Here is a 10278-nt window from a genome sequence, read left to right on the forward strand (position 1 = left end):
CATTCTTGGTGCTCACCTCCCCCCATCAAGGCAAGATGTTTGTTTTGCCTTCTCTCTTATGTCCTCATGGAATATTCATTTCTTTCACAGTAGTTACATCAGTTTGTGAGTATGCATTCATTCCTTAACCATTTTTCACTTTTTAATTTAACACACAGTAGAATTGACCTTTATTTGGTATACAGTTCCCTGAATTTTAACATTTGAATAGATTCATGTAACTGCTACCACGATCAGGAAACAGAACAGTCCCATCACCCCCAAAAACCTTCCTTATCCTATCCTCTTGTAGTCACACCCTCCCCCATCTCTTATTTGGGCCACCACTGATCTGTTTTCTATACTTGAATTTTGTCTTTTCCAGAATGCCGTATAAATGGAATCATACAGTCTGTATGATTTCACAGCATAATGCCTTTGAGATTTAGTCATGTTATTGAATGTATCAATAATTCATTGCTTTTAACTAAAGAATAATATTCCACTGTATGGGTATACAACTAGTTTTTTATCCATTCACTTGTTGGAGGTCACTGGATTTCCAGTTTGGGGCCATTGTGATAGAGCTGCAATAAACATTCGTGTACAGATTTCTGTGTGAACAGAAGTTCTTATTTCTCTAGGGTAAATAACTGGGGGTGGAATTGCTGGGTCATATGGTAAGAATATGATGAAGTTTATAGAAAGCTGCCAGATCATAGTCAAGAGCGGATACACCATCTTGCATCTCCAACAGCATTATCTCAGAGTTTCCAGTTGCTCTGCATCCTTACCTGCACTGATAATTGTCAGTATTTTTTATTTTACTCATTCTAATAAGTGTGTGGTGGTATCTCCTTGTGGTTTTAGTTTGCGTTTTTCTAATGGGTCATGATATTGAACATTTTTTCATGTGTTTATTTGCCACTCGTATGTTCTTTGGTGAAATGTCTGTTCACACCTTCTGCCTATTTTTTAATCGTTGTTTTCTTACTGTTGAATATTAAGTTCTTTATATATTCTGGATGCAGTTCCTTTGTCGAATATGTGATTTACAAATATTTTCTCCAGTCTTATCTTTTTATTCTCTCAACAAAGTATGTTCATAGAGTAAAAGTTCTTAATTTTGATGAAGTCTAATTTATCAGTTTTATCTTCTGTGCATCATGCTTTTGATGTCACTTCCAAGGACTCTTTGCCTACCCCTAGGTGATTAAGATTTTCTATTTTTTCTGCAAGTTTAATAGTTTTATATTTTATACTTAGATCTATGATCCATTTGGAGTTAGTTTTTATATAAAATGTGAAATTTAGGTTGAAGTTCATTTTTTTTCCTATGGATGTCCAATCCCAGCACTGTTTGTTTTAAAAAAAAAAAACTATCATTTTTTCATTGAATTGCTTTTGCACCTATCCAAAAATCAGTTAGCCATATTGATATGGGTCTCTTTATTTTGTTCCATTGATCTGTGTGTTCATTCCCTTACCAGTACCTCACTGTCTTGATTATTGTAGCTTTATGGTAAATCTTAAAATCAGGTGACATAATTCCTCCAACTTTATTCTTAACTTTCAAAATTGTTTTACTATTCTCGTTCCATTGCCTTCTTATATAAATTTCAGAATCAGCTTATCTGTAGCTACAAAAAAGCCTACTAAATTTTTATTGGAATTGCATTAAGTCTATAGATCAATTCTCTAGAGTTGGCATCTTTACTATGTCGAATCTTCTAATCCATGAATGTGGTATGTCTATTTAGGTCTTCTTTGATTTCTTTAATCAGTGTTTTATAGATTTTAGCATATAGATACAATATCTGTTTCATTAGATATGTACCTACTATTTCCCTTTTGGGGGTAACTCTTGTAAATTTTTTAAATTTTAGTTCCCAATTTCTTACACGTTATAGTAATACAGTTGATTTTTGTGTATTGACTTTTTATCCTATAATCTTACAAAGTCACTTTAGTCATCAGGAAGTTTTTTGGTAGGTTCCTTAGTTTTGTTTTGTGTGTGCATGTGTTTTGTTTTTCAACATAGACAATCATATATGAATAGGAATAGTTAAATATCTTGCTTTCCAGTTTTATGCATTTTATTTCTTTTTCTTGCCTTATTGCCCTGTTTAGGACTTCCAATACGATGTTGAATACGCATGATGAGAGTTAATACCCTCATCTTGATTGCAACCTTAGAAGAAAGTATTCGGTCTTTCACTATTAAGTATGATGTTAATCACCAGGTTTTTTGTAATCTTTTAACTTTTTGACATCTCCCTTCTCACCAGGATATATGCTACATGAGAGCAGTCTGTCTCTGCTCTCAACTCAACCCCCAGTGCCTGGCACAGGCCTAGCACACAGTAGGCTCTCAATAAGTATTTCTCTACTGTGGCAACTTAGCCAACTATAACCACTCTTCTTTATGACAGACAACAGAGGGACTTAGCTGAACATGCATAGACTTCGCAAAAGATAATCACAATAAATACTCTAATGGATCCAAACAGGCATTGGCCCCATGGAGTTGACAATTTTAAGCTGTAGAGCATCTGTAGATCAGCTTTCTGGCAAGCCATACTGTGTCAAAGCATTTATCTGTGAGGAATAAATGACTGCTGTAAAATAATTATTTTAGATTGAGAGCATTCCATTCCCAAAGGGAATTTAAACAAAAAGCTCTCAGCTCTGAAAAACAGGGGCTTTCAGGGTAAAGAGTCCCACTGCTCTGAAATCTTAGGCCCTCAGACGGGTGGGGTTGTTTCGCTAAATTTATTTCAGCCGCTTATAGAAACAGAAGGGGGAGAGGGTCTGGCGGCTTGCACACCAGCCCTGGCTCTGGGGTATTAATATCTGCCAGGTCAGACTTTTATTTGGGTTTTGTTTTACCTTTTGGGGGTGGGGAGGCAGGCAGCAGGAAAATCTCGCAGCTGCACTGCCTGAGCTGTGGTTTCCCATCTTTCTCCCTGCATCTTCCCTGGCAGGCAGCCCACTCCAGCCCTGCCTCACCTTCAGATGGCCCTTTACCCACTGAATACCAAGCACGGGGCCAGGCCTCACTCTGCAGTCTCACCCAGGCACCTTTGACATCAGATTTTCTCTCATTCCGGGAGGGGGTCTGGAGTGGGAGGGATATTGAATTTGTTTTCTTTCTGGCACAAGTGTGAGTATTGGGAGACTAGAGCCTCTGTCCCCAGCCCCCATCAGAACCCCGTCCCCAAGTCCCCAATCCTACACCCACACGCCCAGCGGCTCCTCTACTTGAATTTTGGGAGTTGTCGTATATGTAATCAAGGCCCTTTATCCCTGTGTTCCCTCTGCTCAGCCTCCCCAAAGCACTGAACACACATTCTTCTTAGTGCCCGATACCTGAACATCCTGCCCCTGTTCCATACGTAGAAAAAGGAGTTAAATGAAACTACCACCTTGTTTTTTAAAAAGCCGTTCTCGTGCTGAATTTGGAATGCTTTGTGAAGAAAAGGTAAATTACCTCGCACAGATATGGGGGAAACTGAGACACAGGAGGGGAGGTGGCAGCAGGCGAACTGCACCCACTGTGGGTAGGTAAGAACAGCGTCCACTGACCGGCTGGCTCTAGGAGGTGCCTGCTGAGCCTGAAAGGACCGGAGAGAGATGGGCTCTGTGTCTGGGAGCTCGCTGCTATGTGGCTTCTGTGTGAGGGCAGAAAGAGGAGACACACGAGGAAGTTCAAAAATCTGCCGAGCTTAAGACTTAAGTCATCACATGAGAATATGGGGAAGTACCTCATGCAGTGCCCAGCCCATGGGAGCCCAGCAAATGCTAGTTTGCTTCCCTGGCAAACTCCTGCTTCCTGGGTCACCAAAGAAAACAAGGAAAAGCAGCATCTGACCTCTTCATTCCCCAGCCCCAAAGTGGAAAGACTGCTCAGGGGCTGGTGGGAAGGACAATGTCTTGGCCAGGAGTTTGCGAGAGGCCCAGTATGAAGATTCCCTAGAGGGTTCTTGCTCTGAACTGCGGGGTCTGCTTCAGCGTGAACAAGGGTATAGCACGTATAAACTGTACAACGCTCGCAAGTAAACTAAGTTCCTCTTTTGTCCTAGCACCAGCCAGTTTGCTTTGGAATGATCCTCCAGCCTTCTCTAGCAAAACCCAGCCCAGAGTGGAGCAGACCCCACCCTGAAGAAGCAGGACCCACCTCCCCAGCTAAAGCAGGGATCAGACAGCTCTTGGAGGGTCGCCACTTAGGCAGCCAGCAGAGGAGAGAGGATGGATCTTTGCCACAGCCCTGTGACTTCTTTAGAGGTGAATTTCTCCTGCCAACTGCACCCTCCACCCGCGGGGGACCGCAGGCCCCCAAACCAGGGCCTGCCCTTGTCTGACCAAGGCAACTAGATCTGCTGCAGCTGTTCGGTGAGAGAACAAGCTCTCCCAGAGACCAGGGAAAGCAGCTGGAGAAAGATTCCTGCCAGCCCGGGGGTGTAAATATTTATACAACGTGGGTGCGTGGGAAGAGGGAAGGCAGAGGGAGGTGGCAGGAACAAGGCGGTGCTGAGATGCCAGACTGAAGGAGCCTGCACTTTGGGCTCAGGTGGGAAGGGCAAGAGGCTGTTGGGATCCTAATCTCCACCCGAATTCCTAGATCAAAGAGGCCAGATCCTTGCCCCCAGCCTCCTGGCAAAGTCGAGGGAACTTAGAAGAAAATTCATCACCAGTCAGTCCCCTAACCAGTCTTCCTGCCTAGGACAGCCCTTGAACCAGAGATAAACCAAACCCACAAGGCCTAGTGATAAGGGCCTAGGGGTTCCTGGATCATATGGTTCTAGGGTCTTAAAGAATGCTGGATTCTAAGAGTTGGACACCAGGATAGAAGGCTTAGAAAACATAAGCAAATTATAAGCAGAGTATAAAATATAAGCAAATATTTCTCTCAAGCTTCTATATAATCAATAGCACTTTTCAAAAGTGGCAGAGAACATTGTGCACTGATGAGGAGCAGGAGGGATGGATGGGGCCTGGCAAAAGAACAAGGTGTGGAGAAGGTAAGGGGACCCTTGGTGGCACTTTCAGAGAAGCATATGGCCACCATCACCACAGGACCTAGGAAAAGACAGTGCAGCCCAATGGGCATCCACTGGGTGTTCTTGGGCCCCAGGATGCAACTCAGCTCCGGGTGTGACCCAGGCAGAGCACTGACGCATCCATCCCTCAGCTGGGCCTGCTAAGGACTCAGCCAGCACCCAATGGCATTGACACCCCAGGGTGGGAAGCAAGCCTGGGCCGAGGGGCGACAGCCAGATGGACTCCAGTCGATTTGCCCTCAGACAGCTGGGGAGCAGAGCCTGGACGCTCCTCACACCCCTCCCACCGCTCCAGACAAGGAGGGGTGCGGCTGCAACTTCTAGGATTTCTCTGCCACCACGCCCATCAAGAAGTGCCACCTGCTTCTATCAGTACCAGGGCTGACCCTCAAGACTCACAGGTGGGGTTTGTGTTGCTTTCCAGTGGCCAAGAGCCTTTATGATACTTCCCTCCAATTATCAGCTGCTTCTTGCATTCACCCTGCAGCCTGAAAACGCCCTCTGGCTAGGGATGGGGGTATTGGAAGGATCTTCTGCTGGAAAACTGCCTCTGTCTCCCCAGACGCCCAGGCCAACTTCGGCCAGAGAGTGAGGCAGACCCTATGCTGCAAGTCTCCCACCCACAGCACAGAGCTTTGCAAGTGATACAGTAGGTGCACCTCCCCTGAGTCCCAGCCTTTCAGGGAAGAACCTGGTGAATCCCCCAGCAGTCCACACAGAGAAGTACGGATTCCATGGCCTGCCTGAGCAATGCGGCCCAGGCCCACACACCGTGGAGGAAACACCATCTGCCCTAGAATCTCAGCCTGGGCCTGGCAGATGATGTCAACCCTCGCAGGGGGAGAGCAGCACTGTCCCCAGCCCCCTCTCCAGAAAGAAGCTCCTCTTCCAAGGACACTGGGGCTGAGGGAGAATCTTCAGATGCCCAGGTCCTCTTCTGCCACCGTGGTTCTGCCTGCCGGCTGTGGCCTCCTTCTTGCCAGCACTGCTTAAACAGATGAACAAGAATAAAAGCCTGTGTGGCCCAAGGAAATCTTTAGGGGAAAAAGAACTGAAGCTGAAGAAAAAGTGGTGGGGGGGGGCGGGGAGGGCGGTTAGGGAGGGGAGGCTGTAAGAAATGGGAGAGGAGTGAAAATCAGGAAATGGATAAAATAAACCATCAGGGAATCCAGATGTAAAACAAGGAAGACCAAAAGAAAAGAAAAATTATGCTAAGAAGGCAGAGTAGGGTGAGGAGGGGAATTGAAAATGAAAAAAGAAGAAGGGGGCGGTTATAAATATTCTGCAAAGAGAGAAGAATGTGAAAGCAAACAACACCAGAAAAAAAAAATAAAAATAGAGACCCAGGAGGGAAAAGGAGGCAGCAATGAATTTAAAACAACTGCTTTGGCCCTCAACCAACCCCACTCATTAATGTTCTCAGTCTCCCTGCTTTTTGTGGATTTCAGACTCTTCCAAACACTGAGCAAGGACAGTCCTAGAAAAGAACACTTGCCATCTTGCCCTTGATTTTCCTACAATTCTCCCAACTTAACCTCCACTGTTGGTCTTTTGCAGAGTGAGGGCTCATCTTCCTGGGCAAGGCCGAAAACCATTCCAGTTCACCCCAGTTTGGTGGCTTCCATCATGGTGCCCTCTGGAGGGCTCGCTGGAGAATCTGAGCAGGAGATGCCCTGTGGCAGACAGGAGAAGCGTTAGGTGTGATGGAGCCCTGGTAATCAGCTTTGCATCATCCAGGGAGGCGCTTATCCAGTCACCAGCTCTGTGGACCAGAGCTAAACCAACCCAGAGACACACCATTCTGGAACAGTTGGGGTTCATGGGAGACTGGCTTCCCCAACTCTATACAAAGCCAGAGGTGTCCCAGCAAATGCCACTTTTGGAAACGACTTAAGTAATTTAAATTAATTCCCAGGTGTTCGCCAGGAGACCTAAAGATAGCCACAGCTTTCCCATTGCCATGTTTGGCAAACAGTTTCTTGAAGTTCATATGGACTGTGTGTCCATAAACACCATGAGCACCTAGACGCTGGTTCTGCTCCCTTTGCGTGTTTGGACTCTTTCAGCCTTCTGTTGCCTCTCTCCTGTGAGTCTGCTGATGCCTCTCTTCTCTGTGTTTGCTTTGGTTTTTCCATTTCCCTTTCTTAATCAAACCCACCTCTCCCCACCCTTCTATTTCTCTAGAATAGCAGGAGTTGGAAGAAAGCTGAAGCAAACCAAGGCAAAATCAAGAAGCGAAGGCAGTAAAAATGCAAGTGAGTTTGGTTTAGCCCCCAGCTTTGGCGTGCCAAGGCTGTCGACAGTGAGTGAGGTAGGCTCCCCCAATAGATAAGGGATCTGAGCCTCACCAAGACATCCAAAATTGCACCTCCAAAGTTGAGCCAAGGAGAAGCCACACAGGCTGAACTCTGATTGACTAGGACAAAGAAGATGGTGCCAGTGCCAGCCTTTCTCCCTCTAAGAATTCTTAAGTACTTGACCTTGATTCTTTACATTCTATAAGTCACATTATTCTCCTGTCAAAAACTGAAAACTGAGAGATATGACAAAATGTACAGAAGGGATCATTTCTAGGTTATGGCCTTGGATACTCAACCCAGTTCCTTCCCAGCCCTGCTAACCTTCAACTCTGTTATGGTAATGTCATCTATGACTCAAACTATTATTTAACCATGAAAAAAGACAAACCAGGAAATTAGAGGCTGAATGACCTAAAATTTATTCCATTCAACTGAGCTAATCTGCTAATAAGGGTGTGGATAATAATAAGTCATGCTATATCTGTTCTGGAAGATGTGAACATTGCAGGGAAAAGTGCATGGTAACTGCAGATCCCAACTTGTCAAGATTTGTCCTCAAAAGAGTAAGTGCCTGGTCCTTGGCCAAGTTGCCTAGCAGTTTGCTAAACGAGTCTTAACATTTAGGAACCAATATGTTGCAATGAAGAGCACCCGATTCAGGCTGACCATATTCAAATCCTGGCACTGCCACTTCCTAGCAAGCAAGGGACTTACCTGCCCTCCCTTAGTCTCCTCTGCTGTGAAATGGCAGAGACAGCAATACTGACCTCCTGGGGCTGCTGTGGGGACAGAGGAGCAAAGCGCTTGCCACATGCGAGCTGCCCCCCTCCCTAAAAGCACCCCCAGTCAACTGCTGCTGTATGTTAAACAGCGAATTGGCAAGACCAAGAAGGCGGCCAGAGGCCCCACCAAGTAGGGTTCCACGGAGTCACTGGAACACAGTCAAGTATCCTGAGCAAGAGCGAGAAGAGGGTCCCAGAGGAGGCCCAGGCAGCTGGCGGGTGGAGTCCTGCGCAGAAAGCCAAGGCCAGCCACGCACAGCCGGGCGTCCGCGTGGGTGGGAGGACACAGGGGCTGCCGAACAGTCCTCCCGCATTAGCTCAACGAGGCTGCAGCCCCACCCTCGCGTGTGTCCATCCTGCCATGAAACTCAGCGCACACTAACCCAGCACCCACTATGTGCACGGCTTCTGCCTTGGGGAGAGCCACAAAGGGGCAAGCCCGTCGGCCTCCAAGGCTTAATAACCAGGCATTTCTGCCCAAATTCAGAAATCTGTCCTTTTAGAAGCTAGATTGTAAGGACATGACCAAATGCTGAGAAATTCTTATTTTAAGGCTGTTCCCCGGCCCCCACTCCCACCCCAAGTAGAAAGGCAAAGACTTTAAAAAATGTTTTGGAAATGTGAACACAGACTACATCTTGGTAATATTTAAGGGGCGTTGTTAATTTTTTAGGTATAATAAGGACCGTGAGGCTACGCTTAATGAGTCTGTTCTTTTGAGAGATACATACTGCTATACTGATAATGATATAATCTGCTATATAGGATTTACTTCAAAATTATGTGGGAGTTAGGAAGGCAGACGGTGATATAAATGAACAAGCGTGGCCAGGATTCGATGATGTTGGTGATGGGTATATGAGGCTTCATCTTACTACCCTGTCTCCTTCTGTATATGTCTGGACTTTTTCATACTAAAATGTTTTAAGTTCATAAAAGCTGAGAGAATTTCAACTCAGGAATTCTTGTCTTATTGATTCTTACAACACGATCTTCACTTTCTAAGGACATGCGTTTCTTGGATAAGAAAAGAGGCTGTGTGGGGAGATCTTCCAGGAGCCAGGGAGGGCTGGCAAGCGGGAAGGAAGACCACCACCCCAGGGTCAGGCGGGTGTGTCAAACCCCCTCCCCACACATGCTGAAGACCAAGAGTAGTCCCCTCAGGACTGGGGAAAAAGACATTCAGAGAGACTGGTGTCCACTTTGCATTGCTTTTAAACTCCGTGAAAATTATTTTTAAATTGGTTTCAATGTATTTGAAACTACAGTGAACTTTGTTCCCCCCAGCAGAATAGGCAAGCTACTCAACCTTTCTAAACTCACTTTCCTCAACTGGAAACTGGAGGTAATCACATGTACCCCGTTTTCTAGGGTGATGGTAAATGAGATTAATGGGCATAAAACACCATTGCACTAGTCAACACTAATAAGGGGTGGGTCTGATTTGAGGGGCTTTGACAAATGTCAGCCTTTAGCCTCTGAGGACCACAGTGGAGCCGCCCCATCTTGGGCACTCTGTTTGAATTACAGACACTACACTTAAACCTCTAAATTAAACAAAAGTCAAGGCACACATATGCTGAGACCTCTTTGATCCAGGCAAGCGACCTTCAGGTGTCACAGAGAAATCACTGCTGTCTTCCTCCCTTCCCAGAGGAACCACCCCTGCTCTGGGAAGAACAGGCCACTTGGGATGGAGCCCCCACTGTCTTTTCTCTGGTTGGAGAACGAATTGGAAAATGAGGAATGGGGCGCTGCCCACTCAGGGCCATGGCTCTGAATGGCGAAATGCATTTCAAGAAAGCAGACCTTCGGCAGATCAGCTTAATCGCAAAGAGGGAGCAAGGGGTTCAGAGTACACAGACAGATCACACAGACAGACCGCAGGCCCTGTGCTCCACAGTCTCCCCCCACCCCTACCCCACTCCACCCCAGCCCCCAGCTTCTGGAGGCTTCCCCAGCTGAGCCTTGGCCAAGTGGTCAAGAATGCTTCCAGACAGCAGGGGGCAGCACAATGCACCCTCCCCTTTTCCAAGAACAAATCTAAGTACTCATGGCATGCAGCGGAAGGAATCCCAGGAGAGGTAAGTAGGTGGCCCACACAGCCAGTTCCTAAGTCTTTGCCACTTGCCCCCAGGCAACTTGTTAGTGGCTTCC

At 46.3% G+C, this 10278-nt stretch overlaps 1 long non-coding RNA gene across 2 annotated transcripts in view; it reads left to right on the top strand.

Annotated features, from left to right (window-relative positions):
• LOC112482423 overlaps positions 1-9069 on the top strand; it is a 13213-nt gene extending 4144 nt beyond the window's left edge. For both annotated transcript variants that reach the window (XR_003047303.1, XR_003047304.1), the window contains exons 2-3: positions 4062-4263; positions 6597-9069. This is a non-coding gene — a long non-coding RNA (uncharacterized LOC112482423). The remainder of the gene's footprint in view (positions 1-4061; positions 4264-6596) is intronic.
• The last annotated feature ends 1209 nt before the right edge of the window (positions 9070-10278 follow it).

Source organism: Pteropus alecto, unplaced genomic scaffold, assembly GCF_000325575.1.
Source record: "Pteropus alecto unplaced genomic scaffold, ASM32557v1 scaffold276, whole genome shotgun sequence".
Taxonomy (NCBI): Eukaryota; Metazoa; Chordata; class Mammalia; order Chiroptera; family Pteropodidae; genus Pteropus; species Pteropus alecto.